The 17789-nt window shown below is 46.1% G+C and overlaps 1 protein-coding gene across 1 annotated transcript in view; it reads left to right on the top strand.

The window, feature by feature from the left end:
- NRBF2 (nuclear receptor binding factor 2) overlaps positions 1-17789 on the top strand; it is a 1206382-nt gene that overhangs the window by 342961 nt on the left and 845632 nt on the right. The window lies entirely within an intron of this gene.

Genomic DNA, 17789 nt, shown 5'->3' with positions numbered 1-17789 from the left:
AGGCCCATGATCACAGCGATTAAAGTGAAAACAAATCTCTTAGATCTTTTTAGAATTCGCTGTAACACTTCATTAATTAAATGTATCAAGGGAGAGGATTCCCAAAATCTGGGCAAAGTTACCGGAATCCAGATTCCTTCTCGAGCTGAAACTAACATTTCACTTTTCCTGGAGTCAAAATGGGAGTTAATACAACTGTATAAATGACAACGCATTGGACAGTTTGATTGTTCGTCCAAATTTTGATATTTCCCACTAACAGCATGTAAGGAGGCTTAACACAACTCTGTATGGGGACAGTCAGGTTGGAGGTAAGTAAAGCAGAATGTCTGGTTCTAAGTTGATACTGAGAGACGGGGGCAGTAGTGGGGACAACAGACAGAATAGTTTCCCCTTCCCATACTCGCAGTCCAGACATGGCAATAGTCAATTTCCAAAGTTCTGGGTGTTCTGGGCTCAGAATGGGGAGGATCATACGAGGACTCGGGGGTGTAATGCCTTTATCTTCCCATTTTAAGGGAAAGAATGAGCTGAACCTCCTATGCAAAGTAGAATGATGATTCTCGTTCTCCTGATAAGAAATAAAATAAGTAGCCTCTAGGCATTCCCTTCCGCCAGAGGAGCAATTGTTTTTTAAATGGCCCTTTGGTGCCCAGTCTATTACTAAACCATATGAGTCATTTTTAAATATTACTGCATGTGAGTTAACACAATCTTCCCAAATTAAAGTTTTAGATGGGCCCTCAAAATTTTTAGGGCATGGTTTTTCTGCAGGTTTACATTGAAAGTATGGGGTATCTCCCATTACTCCTTCTTTCATTTGTTTTAAAAGAGAAAGGGAGAGGCCAGAGACCAAATGTCTCAGTTCCTCTGTAGCTGATTTATCAGGAAGATAAGCAGCCCAGACTTGAGTTTCTAGATGAATACAACCAGGTGCATGTCCGAGGCACAGAGGGGGGTATTTGTAACCCATGGTAACATTAAATGCGGTGCCTTCTTCTACTGGTTGAGAAGGTCAACAGTCATCTGTAGCTCCAGGCATCCACACACTATCGTTGGTGTAGATTTTCGCAGGAGCGTCCATCCAGGATGGAATAAGTGGAGGAAAAGGCACGTAAGCCTAATAAGAATAATTATGTGTAGCAGGTAAATCAGTGTGAGAGGAAACTGGTGAGACAGAAAGTATAAAGAGGAGAATCATTAAATAAAACCCATTATAAGCAAGATTGAGTGCTGAAGGAGGAAGAGAAAAACAGAGGAACGTTATTTTGAGGCTAATAGAAATGGTGAGATTTTTAGGGTTGTAAGGAGAAAAAGAAAGGTAATTAGAAGTCAGATTAATTAGATGGATCTCCATTGTCATCAGAGAGGACTGAATTGGACCCATGTGCCAGCTTCTAAGGGGTTGGCATAGATCTCACCACGTCTGAGGGCGGTCTCTGACACAGACGTCTATTCCCTGTGGTTTTCTTTTGATGATCTCCTGGTGAAACACAAGCATATCCTCTTTCCCACGTTAAGTAGAATTAGAGACAATATTTAAAGGTTTGGAGAAATCCTGCAGGGCAGTAATCACAGCAATTAACTTTGCCTTTTGAGCAGAAGTATAAGAGGTAGAAATAAGCTTGTCTGTAGGACCTGCATAACCAGCATTGCCATTACTGGAGCCATCAGTGCACACTGTCACGGCCTCAGGAATGGGCTGATCTTTGGTTAGTCGAGGGACCACCCAAGACGTCATTTTTATAAAATCAAACAATTTGTTTTTTGGATAATGATTGTCAATAACGCCAATAAAATCAGCCAAGTGAAATTGCCACAGTAATGAATGTTGAAAGGCAGCCTGAACTTTGAGTCGATTTAAAGGAACTACAATTAAATTTGGATCAAATCCAGAAATTTGAAGTATTCTACACCGAGCCTGGCCAATTATTATGGCAATTTGGTCCAGATAAACAGACAAAGTTTTTGACACAGAATGAGGAAGAAAACACCACTCTACTAAATCATTTTATTGAACTATTAGTCCAGTAGGGGAGTATAATGAAGCAAAAACTAGAAGCTGAAAAGGCTGAAACGGCTGTCCTCTAGATAACTGGGCGGTCTGGATTCTTTCTTCTATGAATTCCAGTTCTAGTAAAGCCTCGGGGGTCAAAGTCCTGGGACTGCGGAGATTGGAATCTCCCTGCAGCGTAGAAAACAAGTTAGACAGTGCATAGGTTGGAATACCTAAAGTAGGTCTTAAATAATTAATGTTACCCAAAAGTTTTTGGAAGTCATTTAAAGTTTTTAAGGAATTTCTCCTAATTGGAACTTTTTGAGGTTGAATGCATTGTTTGTCGACCATCATTGCTAAATATTGAACAGGAGTGGTCTGTTGAATTTTATCCTGAGCAATGTGTAATTCAACCTCTGGAACACGGCGGCTCAAACTTTGATATCAGTCAATTAATTCTTTATCAGTGGGGGCAGCAATTAAAATATCATCAATATAATGAAGAATATAGGCCTGGGGAAATCGGGCTCGAACTGGTGAAAGCACTTGTGCAACATAAAGCTGGCAGATTGTCAGGCTATTCAGCATTCCCTGAGGAAGTACTTTCCATTGATAACGACCTGCAGACTCCTGATTATTGACAGATGGTACAGTAAAGACAAATTTTTCACAATCTGATTTATGTAAAGCAATATGAAAAAAAATCTTTAAGATCAATAACTATGAGAGGCCAATTTTTCAGTATTAAAGCAGGGACAGGCATGCCAGGTTGGACGGCCTCCATAGGTTTAATTACAGTGTTAATGGCCCTCAAATCGGTTACCATCCGCCACTTGCCTGATTTCTTTTTTACTAGAAACACAGGAGAATTCCAGGCGGAAAGAGAGGGTTCCACATTTCCAAGTTGTAACTGTTCAGAAACCAATTGAGTTAAAGCCTACAATTTTTCTTTAGAAAGCGGCCACTGCTGAATCCACACAGGCGTGTCAGATTTTCATTGTAAAAGGATAGTACCAGGAGGCGTGGCAGTGACCGCCACTAGAAAGGATAACCTAAACCTAGGCCCTCAAAACTTTTTTCCTTGAATGTGTACGGTATAGGTGGGCCGTTGTTTAGAAATTACATTAATCCGATAAGCGGACTTTTCACCACCAGAGTCCATCCCAGGGCCACGTGTCTTATCTCCTTTGTTGAAAAGGATATTAGGTAGTAAAAGCTATTGAGCTTGTTTTACAGTAGTAAAAGAAACAGGAGTTTGGCCTGGGGCATGTAATTTATCCCAAGCTCTTATACACACCTTCGTTACTTGTTTTGTGGTAAGAGTATCAAAGCCTAATAGGGCATGAGTATCAGAGAAACTATGGAACCTTTGAGCTGAGCCTGAGTAACTGGAATGCCATTAGTCCGATTTAGTTGAGCCTGCAGACAGGCCTCTTCTGACCAAGTATGAGAATGTAAATGCTGAGATGGCGTCAGAAAAGCTTTTGCCAAAATGTCCCAGTCTAAAGGAAATAAAATGACCTCTGTGCAAAAAGTTTGTAATACCATTTTTACATAAGAAGAAGTAGGGCCATACTGAGTACAAGCATCCTTAAATTCTTTTAAAAAGGTAAGATTGAGTGGCGCATATCGATGCAGACTGGTTGAGAGCGTGAGAAAGGGGAATTGAAGGAGTAGAAGAAGCAGAAGTATACTGGTGATTACTGGCGTTTATGTGTGAACAAGGGTACAAAGAAGCAGGCTGAGTGGATGGCAACATGACCAGTTGAGGAACCGAAATGACAGGAGGGTGAGGGGCTGAAGAATTACAGGTAAATTGTAGTTTGGTCCTGGAGCCATTAGGTGACTCCCAGAGGCAAATGCCACAGAGGTTTGAAGAGGGAAGAATTAGCATATCTATGGTCCTGGGCTGTGTGAGTTGGAGCCGCAGGAGCTGCAAGTACCAGCTCTTCATGAAAAGAAATAAGATCTTCAGAAGGTGACCATAACCCAAAGTCCCCAGAGTTAGACATTGAATTTTCAACATTATCAGGTGGGGGAGGAGTAGCTGGAAAGAGAGGCTGATCAGATAAGAAGGCAGTGTGGGAGAGGAAGGTTGAGGAGGAGGTGGAGGGTCATCAGATTCAGAAAATTGTGGTAACTGTAGGGGGTCGCGGGATTGGTATGTTATCAGGACGGCTGGTACCAAGGCCCAGTCACCCCGAACAGTGACGGGAGCATAATTCCCTGTGGAGACCAGATCCCTGAATGTTACAGCAACACAATCCCATGCTTCTACATCTAAGGTTCCTTTTTCAGGAAACCAAGGACAGTATTGTTCCACTGTCCTGAATAAAGTGACCATATTTTCCATAGGCACTCGAACACCGCCCTGTTTTAACAGGAGTTTAATATAGCAGAGATAAGCATGTTTGGACTCAGCGTGACCCATAGTTAACCCCAACCATACACAGACTACTCACCAGTCGTCAGGGAGTCGAACACGCATATCTGTGAACCAAGCTGATGTCGTTTCACCGCACCTGCCAAAGGGAATCAGGTTCCCACAAGCACTTGGGAAAAAAGAAAGACCACATTGGTGCCAGATATTGGGAGAACTCGCTCCCGATAGTTACGTGAGTTCTTTTCTATTTCCTAAGTGTCTCAGCTGGTTTGAGAAATAAAAGGAAAGAGCACAAGAGAAGGAAGTTTAAAGCTGGGTGTCCGGGGTAGAGACCACATGTCGGCAGGATCCTTCATGTTCCCCAAGCCGTAAAACCAGCAAGTTTTTATTAGTAATTTTCAAAAGGGGAGGGAGCGCATGAATAGGGTGTGGGTCACAGAGATCACATACTTCACAGGTAATAAAATATCACAAAGCAAATGGAGGCAGGGTAAGATCACAGGACCACCGGATGAGGAGAAATTAAAATTGCTAATGAAGTGTCAGGCACACATTGTCATTGATAACATCTTATCAGGAAACAGGGTTTGAGAGCAGACAACCTGTCTGACCAAAATTTATTAGGTGGGAATTTTCCTTGTCCTAATAATCCTGGGAGCACTGCAGGAGACCGGGGTTTATTTCATCCTTTCCGCTTTGACCATAAAAGACAGCACGCCCTGAGGGGGCCGTCTATAAACCTACCCTCAGGGCGCATTCTCTTTCTCAGGGATGTTCCTTGCTAAGAAAAAGAATTCAACAATATTTCTCCTATTTGTCTTTTGAAAGAGGAGAAATATGACTCTGTTTCATCCTACTCACTGGTGGCCAGAAGTCTTATCTCTGGTGTTACCTGAACATTGCTGTTATCCTGTTCTTTTTTCAAGATGCCCAGATTTCATATTGTTCAAACACACATGTTCTACAAATAATTTGTGCAGTTGACACAATCATCACAGGGTCTTGAGGCGACATTTATCCTACCCAGTTTGTGAAGAAGATGATGGGATTAAGAGATTTAAGACAGGCATAGGAAATTACAAGGGGAAGTGATAAGTGTCCATGAAATCTTCACAATTTATGGTCAGAGATTACAGTAAAGACGGGTGTAAGAAATTATAAAAGTATTAATTTGGTGAACTTATAAATGTCTATGAAATCTTCACAATTTATGTTCTTCTGCTATAGCTTCAGCCGGTCCCTCCGTTCAGGGTCTCTGACTTCCCGCAACAATTAAGGATACAGCACTGAATGAAACAGATAAAGCTCTTGCCCTTGAGAGGAGCCCGGCACATTCCTCAGCCCCGGGCTCAAAACAAACAAGCCCAATACAAACACATCCCATCCTCCCATCCCACCACATATCGCCATATATCTCTCAAACTTCCTGAGCCCAGTACAAACACCACCTGGAAAAGTCTCCGATAAGGAGGCAGCCGTTCAAAGTTTTACTGAAAGCGCGGGAACCAAAAGAATTCCTTTGTTCCCCTGTAACTTTCGGGCTATAAAAAGCAAACACTCGCATTGTTCGGGGCCCTCTTGTATGCTGTGTAATGGAGGGACCAAGTTCGAACTTGTCGTAAAGATCCTTGCTGCTTGGCTTTGACTCTGGACTCTGGTGGTCTTCTTTGGGGAATAGAGGGTCTGGGCAAAACATCTGGGGACTCGTCCGGGATTCCCCCAAGCCCACCAGACCCCTGGTCAACGGATCTACTAGGATCGATCTACTGATAGGTGAGCCGGCTCGTCTCCGTTTGTCTGTCTGTGTCTGTTCTGAATCTGAATCTGTGACTCGCGAGGTCTGAAACTGGAGCTGGCACAGTCCTGGCGGACGCGCTATAGGACAGCCAGCGGAGACCGGTGGGAGACGTCCCCTGGCGCTCGTCTGATCTAGCTTACGATCTGAACTGCCCCGACCGCCAGTTTGGGGTTTGGGCAGTAGCTGTTTCTGATCTGAACTGCCCCGAGCGCGTTTGCGGTTTGGGCAGTAACTGTCTCTGATCTGCACTGCCCCCACCGCCGGTTTGGGGTTTGGGCAGTAGCTGTTTCCGATCTGAACTGCCCCGACCGCCGGTTTGGGGTTTGGGCAGTAGCTGTCTCTGATCTGAACTGTCCTGACCGCCGGTTTGCCCCAAGCGCCGGTTTGGGGTTTGGGCAGTAGCTGTTTCTGATCTGAACTGCCCCGACCACCGGTTTGGGGTTTGGGCAGTAGCTGTCTCTGATCTGAACTGCCCCGACCGCCGGTTTGGGGTTTGGGCAGTAGCTGTCTCTGATCTGAACTGCCCCGAGCGCCGATTTGGGGTTTGGGCAGTAGCTGTCTCTGATCTGCACTGCCCCGAGCACCGGTTTGGGGTTTGGGCAGTAGCAGTCTCTGATCTGAACTGCCCCGAGCGCCGGTTTGGGGTTTGGGCAGTAGCTGTTTCTGATCTGAACTGCCCCGAGCGCCGGTTTGGGGTTTGGGCAGTAGCTGTCTCTGACCTGAACTGCCCTGAGCGCCGGTCTGCGGTTTGGGCAGTAACTGTCTCTGATCTGGGCTGTCGGAGCACGATCGTGACTAAATATCATTAATAAGTCAGATCAGATTTCCTTTGCAGGGATTCAAACCCACATTCCTTTACAGGAAGGGACTACAAATTATTACAGGATGGGTAATACCCAGAGCACTCCTCTATCTCTCTTTACAAATAATTTCAAAGAAGTAAGAGCAAGGGGCCATGATCTTGGTATGGAAATCAGGAAAGGAAAGCTAATTACTCTGTGTCGCTCCGAATGGCCTGCCTTTGATGTAGGGTGGCCACCCGAAGGGACCTTCTGACTTGCGGTCATCACTAGGGTAAAGTCCAAGATTTTCCTACCTGGGCGTGCGGGCCACTTAGATCAAATCCCATATATCCTCATATGGCAGGACCTTGTTGAGAACCCGCCTCCTTGGCTATCCCCTTTCCAATTAGCCTCTGAACCCTGTAAGACACTGGTTGCTCGACCACTAAAATCCAAGCAACCAACTGCCCCCCCCCATCCTGTTCTACCTGATAGCGGGGACCCACTGTTCACAGAACCCCCTCCATACCCCTCCGGGCCCCAGGCCCCAACCCCCCGGGCTGAGTTGTGGGAGGGAGCAGGCGGAGGGGAGGCGGCCGGCACACACGGGCCTGCTGACAGGGAAGGTAACTTTGAAGAGCCAGCGGGGCGGACGCGAGGGCGCACTTCGCGGGCTAGCCCCCCCCCAGCCGCCTGACTCCACGGTGGCTTTACCCCTTCGGAAAATAGGACCCCCAGATGACACAGGAATCCCCAGGCTCCAGTACTGGCCATTCTCCACCAGTGATCTGTATAACTGGAAGACTCAGAGTGCTTGGTTTTCAGACAACCCCAAAGATTTACTGGCTTTACTGGATAGTGTCATGTTCACCCACCAGCCCACTTGGGATGATTGCCAGCAGCTCCTCCGAATCTTGTTTACCACGGAAGAGCGAGAGAGAATACAGGTAGAAGCTAGAAAGCTGGTCCCGGGGGATGACGGTCAACCGACTGCCAACCCCGACCTCATAAACGCGACCTTTCCTCTGACCAGGCCAGCGTGGAACTACAACACGGCAGAAGGTAGGGGACGGCTACACCTTTATCGCTAGACTCTAATGGCAGGTCTCCGGGCAGCTGCTCACAAGCCCACTAATTTGGCTAAAGTATATTCTATTCTGCAGGGAAAGACAGAGAGCCCAGCCACCTACTTAGAAAGATTAATGGAAGCTTTTAGACAGTACACCCCCATAGATCCAGAGGCTCCAGGAAGTCAGGCAGCTGTTGTAATGTCTTTCGTAAATCAGGCAGCCCCAGATATTAAAAAAAAAAACTCCAGAAATTAGAAGACTTGGAAGGAAAGCGGATTCAAGACCTCCTTCAGATAGCCCAGCGGGTTTACAATAACAGAGATACTCCAGAGGAAAGGCAATTTAAGGCCACTGAAAAAATGACCAAGGTCCTGGCAGCAGTGGTACAGAAAGAGCATCTACAGCCAGAGTACACCCAACCTAGGCGGCCCCCCAGGCATGATAACCTGAGAAAAGACCAATGTGCCTACTGCAAGGAGGCTGGCCACTGGGTAAGAGACTGCCCCAAAAAGAAACAACGAGGACAGGGACCCCCTAGGTCTACACCCGTACTAGTCACTCAAGATGAAGACTAGGGAAGACGGGGTTTGGATCCCCTCCCCGAACCTAGGGTAACTTTGCAAGTGGAGGGGTCCCCAGTCCAGTTCTTGGTCGATACGGAAGCACAGCACTCAGTCTTAGTTAAAACTAATGGGAAATTGTCCTCCAAGTCCTCGAGGGTACAAGGGGCCACAGGAGTTAAAAAATACCCATGGACAACACAAAGGACAGTAAACCTCGGAGCCAAGAATGTAACCCATTCTTTCCTGGTCATCCCTGAGAGCCCCTGTCCCCTATTAGGGAGAGACCTGCTAACTAAAATGGGAGCACAGATCCATTTCCTCCCTGAAGGGCCGGTTGTGACCAACTCCTACAATCGGCCCGTGTCCGTCCTGACTATAACCCTAGAAGATGAGTACCAGCTCCACCAGGAGCAAGCGGCCCCTGACCAGGACATAGCAACCTGGCTCCAGCAATATCCAGAAGCTTGGGCGGAAACGGGGGGCTTAGGACTAGCAAAACACCGTCCTGCCTTGTTTGTTGAACTTAAGCCTGGGACAGACCCCGTGCGGGTACGCCAATACCCGATGCCCCTAGAGGCCAAGAAAGGAATTGTCCCGCATATCCGCCGGCTCCTTGACCAAGGGGTCCTTCGCCCATGTCACTCGCCCTGGAATACTCCATTGTTGCTGGTACGAAAACCTAATAGTGGAAAATACAGACCTGTACAAGACTTAAGAGAAATCAATAAGAGGGTTGTGGACATACATCCAACTGTGCCTAACCTGTATACCCTCCTGAGTACCTTAAACCCTAAACATCAATGGTACACTGTTTTAGATTTGAAAGATGCTTTCTTCAGTTTGCCTTTAGCCCCTCAGAGCCAAAAGCTCTTCGCCTTCGAGTGGAATGACCCTGATAGGGGCATAAGTGGCCAATTGACATGGACCAGGCTGCCGCAGGGATTTAAAAACTCTCTTACCCTGTTCGATGAGGCCCTCCATGAAGACCTGGGTGAGTACTGACGCAAACACCCTGAAATAACTTTACTACAGTATGTTGATGACCTCCTAATTGCTGCTGAGACCTAAGAAGCTTGCATCCAAGGGACCAAAGGTCTCTTACAAGCTCTGAGGAATCTGGGCTACCGAGCCTCGGCAAAGAAAGCTCAAATCTGTAAGCCAGAGGTAACATATCTAGGGTACCTGCTTAAAGAAGGGCAGCGCTGGTTAACAGACGCCCGGAAACAAACTGTTCTGCAGATCCCCAGGCCACAATCCACCCGACAAGTGAGGGAATTCCTGGGGTTGGCGGGATTTTGCAGACTATGGATACCTGGGTTCGCAGAACTGGCTAAACCCTTGTATCAGGCAACCCGGGGGCAGCAGCCATTTAATTGGACAGACGAAGCCGAGTCGGCTTTCCAACAGATTAAAACCGCCTTACTCTCTGCGCCTGCACTGGGGCTACCTGATGTTACCAAGCCCTTCCACCTATATGTGGACGAGAATACGGGTGTCGCCAAGGCAGTAATAACTCAGAACTTAGGCCCCTGGCGGAGGCCAGTTGCCTACCTGTCAAAGAAGTTAGACCCAGTGGCTGCCGGGTGGCCCCCTTGTCTCCGAATGATTGCAGCCATGGCTCTGATGGTGCAAGATGCTGATAAACTTGTCATGGGACAAGAATTGCGGGTCGTTACTCCACATGCCATCGAAGGTGTACTCAAACAGCCACCTAATCGATGGATGAGTAACGCGCGGCTCACCCACTACCAAGGACTACTACTAAATCCTCTCAGGATAACTTTCCTGCCCCCAACGACCTTAAACCCTGCCTCGCTGCTGCCCAACCCGGACCTGGACGCCCCACTCCATGACTGCACCGAGATACTAGCTCAGGTGCACGGAGTTCGAGAAGACCTGCAGGACCGCCCACTTCCTGATGCCGACCTCGTCTGGTTCACTGATGGGAGCAGCTTCATGCATCAAGGCCAGAGGTACGCTGGAGCGGCAGTGACTTCAGAGACTGAGGTAATCTGGGCGGAACCCCTGCCCCCGGGGACATCGGCCCAGAAGGCCGAACTGATTGCGCTCACCCAAGCTCTTACCTTAGGGGCGGGGAAGAAGCTGACAGTATATACAGACAGCTGATATGCTTTTGCAATGGCGCATATACATGGGGCCATTTACAGGGAGCGAGGGTTACTGACGGCTGAAGGAAAAGAGATAAAAAACAAGCAAGAGATCCTAGCCCTGCTAACAGCCCTATGGAGGCCAGAAAAGTTAGCCATTGTGCATTGCCCAGGGCATCAGAAACCAACTACTCCAACTGCTCAAGGCAACTTTCTGGCAGACCAAACTGCAAGGAATGTGGCAAAGGCTCCCAGCCAACTCCTTACACTCCAGCTCCCTGACCCGGGCCCCCGGGACTTGCCAAATTTCCCTGAATATTCAGAACAAGATCTCCAGTGGATTGACAAACTTCCCCTGAAACAAGTCCAGAATGGGTGGTGGACTGATACTAATGACCAAACCATCCTACCAGAAAAATTAGGACAACAGGTATTAGAACACATCCACTGAACCACCCACCTGGGGGCCCGGCGGATGATAGACCTGATCAGACGCTCCAAGCTCAAAATCAGACATATAGCTGAGATGGCCAGCAGTATCGTGACAAGTTGCAAAGTCTGCCAGCTTAACAACGCATACCCCCAATCTCAAGCTGCAACAGGAACAAGGCTCAGGGGAACCAGGCCCGGTATCTACTGGGAAGTAGATTTTACTGAAATAAAGCCAGGAAAGTACGGGTACCGGTACTTACTTGTCTTTGTAGATACTTTTTCAGGGTGGACTGAAGCATTCCCAACCAAAAGAGAAACTGCTCAGGTCATAGCAAAGAAAATTCTGGAAGAGATCCTTCCCAGGTATGGCTTCCCCGTCCAGATAGGGTCAGATAATGGGCCCGCTTTCGTCGCTAAGGTAAGTCAGGATTTGGCTTCCAACCTTGGGGCAAATTGGAAACTCCATTGCGCTTACAGGCCCCAGAGTTCAGGACAGGTAGAAAGGATGAATCGGACCTTAAAAGAGACCTTAACTAAATTGACTATGGAGACTGGCGCTAATTGGGTGGTCCTTCTCCCCTATGCTCTGTTCCGGGCCTGTAATACCCCTTATAGACTGGGCCTTACCCCTTATGAAATCATGTATGGTAGACCCCCACCCCTAGTTCCCAGCCTAAAAGATGATCTGCTCAAGTCTGAAACAGAAAATGTCTCTGAACTCTTATTTTCCCTACAAGCCTTGCAGAAAATTCATCAAGAAATCTGGCCCAAGCTGAAGGAACTATATGAGACCGGTCCCCCGCCGACACCCCATCCGTACCAGCCAGGAGACTGGGTCCTGGTCAAGCGACACCGACAAGATACCCTAGAACCCAGGTGGAAAGGACCACTCCAGGTACTCCTAACCACACCCACCGCCCTAAAGGTAGAAGGCATCGCGTCGTGGATCCACTACACCCACGTCAAGCCGGTGGACCCAACCTCCGACCTCCTGGGACCAATCACGGCGGCGGCTGAAGCACCGGACATGTGGACTGTGGACAGAGCTAAGAACAACCCCTTAAAACTCACCCTGCGCTGACAGCATAGCTCACTGCAAACATGCATTTAGGTAGTCTGACTCTAACGTTGGTCGCCCTAGTGGCCGCTGGGGAAAACATAAAGCCAGCTCCTAATCCCTTTGTCTGGAGATTCTGGCTTTATGAAAACCAAACCCACCCTGGGCAGCCTCAAAAGCCCGGGAAATTAGTGGCCAGTGCAGATTGCCCCTCCTCAGGGTGCAATAGCCCAATTTTACTAAATTTTACCGATTTCCCAATAGCCAAACCAGTGGCACCAATGATATGCTTCGAGTATGATCAGACTCAATACAATTGTAAGCACTATTGGTGGCACCAGAGTGCCGGCTGCCCTTATAACTATTGTATCGTCCATAAATACCAATGGTGGGGTGGAAAAGAACAGATAGATCCCAGATGGCCCTTCCATCGTAGACGAGATGGAGACCTTTCATATACATGGATAGTTAGAGACCCCTGGAACTCCCGCTGGACCACGCCTCAACACGGGGCTGTATACTACTCCTCCGCCTCCACATGGCCTTAGCAGTCACCTCTATCTGTGGCGGGGTCTAGTGCAGGTACGGCCCCTGGTCCATGGAAATATCCAGCCACAAGAAAACTGCCTGACACAAGATTTACGTCCTTTTTCCTGGTTAAAATTATTGCAAGAAGGATTAGAACTTGCTAACCTTACAGGACTTCACAGCCTGTCTGGCTGCTTTCTGTGTGCCACTCTAGGGCGTCCACCGCTAACCGCTGTCCCCCTGCCGTGGGGATCCTCTACCTCTGCCCAAGCTAAGAACCACCGAAACCTCTCATATGCCCCTATCCCTAACGTGCCACTATACCTAAACCCCAGTCAAGAAAAGTTTCCCTACTGTTTCTCAGGAACTAATTCCAGCCTCTGCAGCATCACTGCAACGCCCCCTAAATATCACCTTGAGGGCTCCATCAGGCATATTCTTCTGGTGTAATGGAACATTATCTAAAAACCTATCAAGCCCCTCTGTTACCAACCTACTGTGTCTTCCTGTCACATTAGTTCCCCGGTTGGCTCTACTTACTGCCGGAGAGTTCCTAGGTATACCGGTAACTGGACTAGTGCTGTTATTCACCCAGTCCCTAGACCGAGACCTGCACGAGCCATATTTCTCCCCCTCATTGCAGGAATCTCCCTCACCGCATCCTTCATGGCAGCCGGACTGGCGGGGGGAGCCTTAGGTCACACCCTCATAGAAAGTAACAAGCTGTACCAACAATTTGCCATTGCTATGGAGGAGTCAGCTGAGTCCCTTGCCTCCCTCCAGCGGCAGCTCACGTCCCTAGCACAGGTAACCTTGCAGAACCGGAGGGCCTTAGACCTACTCACTGCTGAAAAAGGGGGTACGTGTATGTTCCTAAAGGAAGACTGTTGTTTCTACATAAATGAATCAGGACTTGTGGAGGACCGGGTCCAACAGTTACGCAAGTTAAGCACAGAAGTAAGAACACGGCAGTTTGCTTCAGCTGCAGACCAATGGTGGAACTCATCTATGTTTTCTCTGTTAGCCCCCTTCCTTGGACCCCTGCTGAGTCTTCTATTTCTGCTTACCATAGGACCTTGTGTTGTTAACAGAATTTTGCAGTTCGTTAGAGAAAGATTTGACACTGTACAACTCATGGTCCTCAGAGCCCAATACCAACCTGTAGACGCTGAAACAGAATCAGACTTGTAAGACCCAAGATTGGCTCTAGAGATACCTGAAAATAAGGGGGGAATGAGAGGAGCTGGGCACATTCCTCAGCCCCGGGCTCAAAACAAACAAGCCCAATACAAACACATCCCATCCTCCCATCCCACCACATATCGCCATATATCTCTCAAACTTCCTGAGCCCAGTACAAACACCACCTGGAAAAGTCTCCGATAAGGAGGCAGCCGTTCAAAGTTTTACTGAAAGCGCGGGAACCAAAAGAATTCCTTTGTTCCCCTGTAACTTTCGGGCTATAAAAAGCAAACACTCGCATTGTTCGGGGCCCTCTTGTATGCTGTGTAATGGAGGGACCAAGTTCGAACTTGTCGTAAAGATCCTTGCCGCTTGGCTTTGACTCTGGACTCTGGTGGTCTTCTTTGGGGAATAGAGGGTCTGGGCAAAACACCCTCAAGGAGCTTATGTTTTAGTGAGAGAAGATGAACGATAACTAAGTACATAAGCCAAGAGACTACGTCAGAAGGCGGGCTAGGGAGAACAATTAAGCAAGGTGAGCTAGGAAATGGTGTGTTGAGAGGTCAGGGATGGTGGTTCTTTTACATAGGAGCGTTAGAGGGGACCCCTAGGAGAAGGGAGTGAGTCATGCCAGTGTCTGGAGGCTGGAAGGCCTTGAGGAAAAGTCAGGCTGGGTGTGTTCAAAGACTAGCAAAGAAGCCAGGGTGTTTGGAACAGAGAGGGGGAAAACAGAAAGAGACCCAATCAGGCTGGGAACACAGAAGCTGAGTAGGAGGAGGTCAGATTGTGTAGACCCACTACACTTTGGCTTTTACCCTACCCACAATGGGAAACTGCTGGAGGATTTGAAGACATGATTTGCAGTTTGTTTTAAAAAGAGCTCTTCAGCTGTTGTGATGTCCCCTGGTCAGTGATTGGTCTAAAGATTGTCATCTGACCCTGTCCTGTCCATTTACTATGGAGGTCTTCTGTTGTCAAATTAAAACTAAACTAAACTAAACATTATGAATAGAAGGCCCTTGCCTTTCCCTGGTTCTTTCTGCCTGGAGCTTCAATGTGATGCTTGGACTTGTAGCAGTTGCCTTGCTACCAAGAGGGAAGGAGGCATTGTGCTGTGGATGGTAGACTAGACATATCGATGGAGCCTGGGTCTTTGATCACATCACTGAACATTTATAGCAGCCCTTGATCTTCTACTTCCAAACTTTTTATTAGATCTATTTTAGCAGGTCATTGTTCCTTGTAGTTGAATACATTCTAAACTAGAACTGACGTTGAAAAATAAAAATAAAAAAAGTGTCCATGCACACTTGAAATTATATTTAAGTACCAAAAAAGTGGAAGAGAAATATTCTCAGAATAAAGGACACGAATCTTTAAATGGAATCAGTTTAATTTTATACAAATCTCATAAACGTTTCCTGATTCTTCTCATTTCCTCAGGGACCACTGAAAAGCTTGCACAGACTAAGCTCTAAAGCTTAAGGAAGGAGCAGCTGGACAGGTCAGCAAATCATGTCCTTCAACAGTGGTTATGAACTTGACTCACTCTGCTAGAGTGTGGGTAGCATTTCAGGTTGGGTGACTATATGTTAAGGTTTTCTCAGGACAGTCCTGGCTTATACTTGCTGCCCTGTAGTATATCTTCTTTCAGCCTCAAGAGTGTCTTGGTTTGGATAATAAGTTATAACATCACCCTACTTAAAGGTGTTACTATACAATTCTTGGTTTTCTTCATGTAAACATTTTCTTTTTTAAGAATTGTTTAGAAATTGATTCATTTCTCAAAAATCTTAGGGAGAGCTATACCAGAATTGATGATGCTCAGCAAAATTGGCAGGTTGCACTTGGTCTTTGTAAATGCTTAAGGCAACACACTTTACCAAAATGGCATGCAAACTCTAAGACACTTTCCATGCATCCCTTCTCAAATGTCACCTTGTTAGGAACACCAGCATGAGCTTGATATGAATGCTGGAACTAAAGAGGTCATAAGCTGGTCTTGAAAATTCATTGAATACGTGTTCTATATTACAAGCACAAAAACTGTATAGTCTGATTTGATTTCCACAATATCTCATAAGGTATGTAGAGAAGAAATTATTTTTCTCACTTTATAGACAAGAACATGAAAGTGGAGAGAAGTTCAGTGACTTTCACAAGAGAATGTTATAATAACTTCTTAATCCTGTTTTAGGATCAGCCCAAATGGGACTTTAACTTCACTCTTCTTTCCACTACATCATGTAGTTTTTCACTTGTAGGTATTTTGGAAAATATTTTATTCAAGTGAGTAGAAAGGACTGAAATGAAGGGCAGGTGATGTGGTTTGACTGTGTCCCCACACAAATTTCATCTTGAATTGTGGTTCCTATAATCCCCACGTGTTGTGGGAGGGACCCGGTGGGAGGTGGTTGAATCATGGGGGTGGCTACCTCCATGCTGCTATTCTCATGACAGTGAGTGAGTTCTCACAAGATCTGACGGTTTTATAAGGGACTTTCCCACCTTTAGCTCAGCATTTCTCCTTCCTGCTGTCATGTGAAGAAGGACATGTTTGCTTCCCCTTCTGCCATGATTGTAAGTTTCCTGACACCACCCCAGCCATGCTGAACTGTGAGTCAATTAAACCTCTTAATTACCCAGTCTCAGGAATGTCTCTATTAACAACATGAGAATGGACTAATACAGAAGGTAACTGCAAGAAAACTTTTAAAGTAAAGCTTCAGGGATTTTTATCTTAAGACAATAGTTTTTATTTTGTTTGTGAAGGGTGCTTAGATTTCTCTCACTAAAGTAATTGAGAGTAAAGCTTGGGAATGGTATCTAATAACAACCTCTTAGATTTCTGCCATATTTTGTAGTTATATACTAAAATTTGATGTTTAAAACATATATACTTAGATTATACTTTAAAAGCACTTACCTTGAAAACACACACACACATATACACACACACACACACACCCCCTCTCCTCCCTGTATACAAACAGAAATAAATAAATAAAATGTTTCTGAAAAGATGTACAAAAACTGAAAAGAGGCTTGCTTTGGAAATGGGCCCAGGTTTGGGGAAAAGTTAGATTTTATATATTATTTGTATGAGTTTTGTATCACTGTATGTTTTACTTTCAAAGTTAAATAAAAAGTGTAAAACAATTAAAGGAAGCAACTTTGAATTAATAGGAAGAATTCTAAACTTTATTTTTCCTATTTAGGAAGTCAGTTGTGGAAGGACATGTCATATTCTATTGGAAACAACATCTTAGTGAGGTAAAAAGTGAATATTTGAGACTAAATGTCAGTGACTTGGCTCTGAGAATATGGTTAGTATACAAGGTAGAACCCTAGGGACTTGGTTCTGGTGCTGGCTGTTCCATTTACTCAGTTCCCCCTCATCCTGAGGAGAAATGTGCTCCCTCATACTATTGTAGCTTAGAGATGAAGGACAGAATGGACATGATTTCTGTAACATTCAACAAACACTCAAAAAATATTTAACAAATGCCCAGGAAGGAAACCAAAATATGATACCTGAAAATATAGGTATTTGACACATTTTGAGATGGATATTCAGAGGAGCTGCACACACAGAAACAGCTCTAAAAACAGTCCTGTGTAAGGCAGATTTGCATCTGTAGAGAAAATCTATATTAGCAAAGTAAACAGCAGAGACACAGGCCTTCTGAGGGGTCTTCTTATCCAGATCTAGGAAAGATTAAATCACAGAAAAAGAAGACTAAATGTCTGATGCTTTTAAAAGGTCCAACAGAGAAACTGCTATCACAGACCACCATCTAATCTTTCTGATGGCTGCTACCTGTGAGGTTTCATCTGCATACCAAGACATCCTTTGCTCGCTACGCCTTTTCTCTCCTCTCCCTCCCATA

The sequence above is a fragment of the Macaca thibetana genome, chromosome 9 (assembly GCF_024542745.1).
Source record: "Macaca thibetana thibetana isolate TM-01 chromosome 9, ASM2454274v1, whole genome shotgun sequence".
In the NCBI taxonomy this organism is placed as follows: domain Eukaryota; kingdom Metazoa; phylum Chordata; class Mammalia; order Primates; family Cercopithecidae; genus Macaca; species Macaca thibetana.
This window is presented reverse-complemented; position numbering and strand designations above follow the sequence as displayed.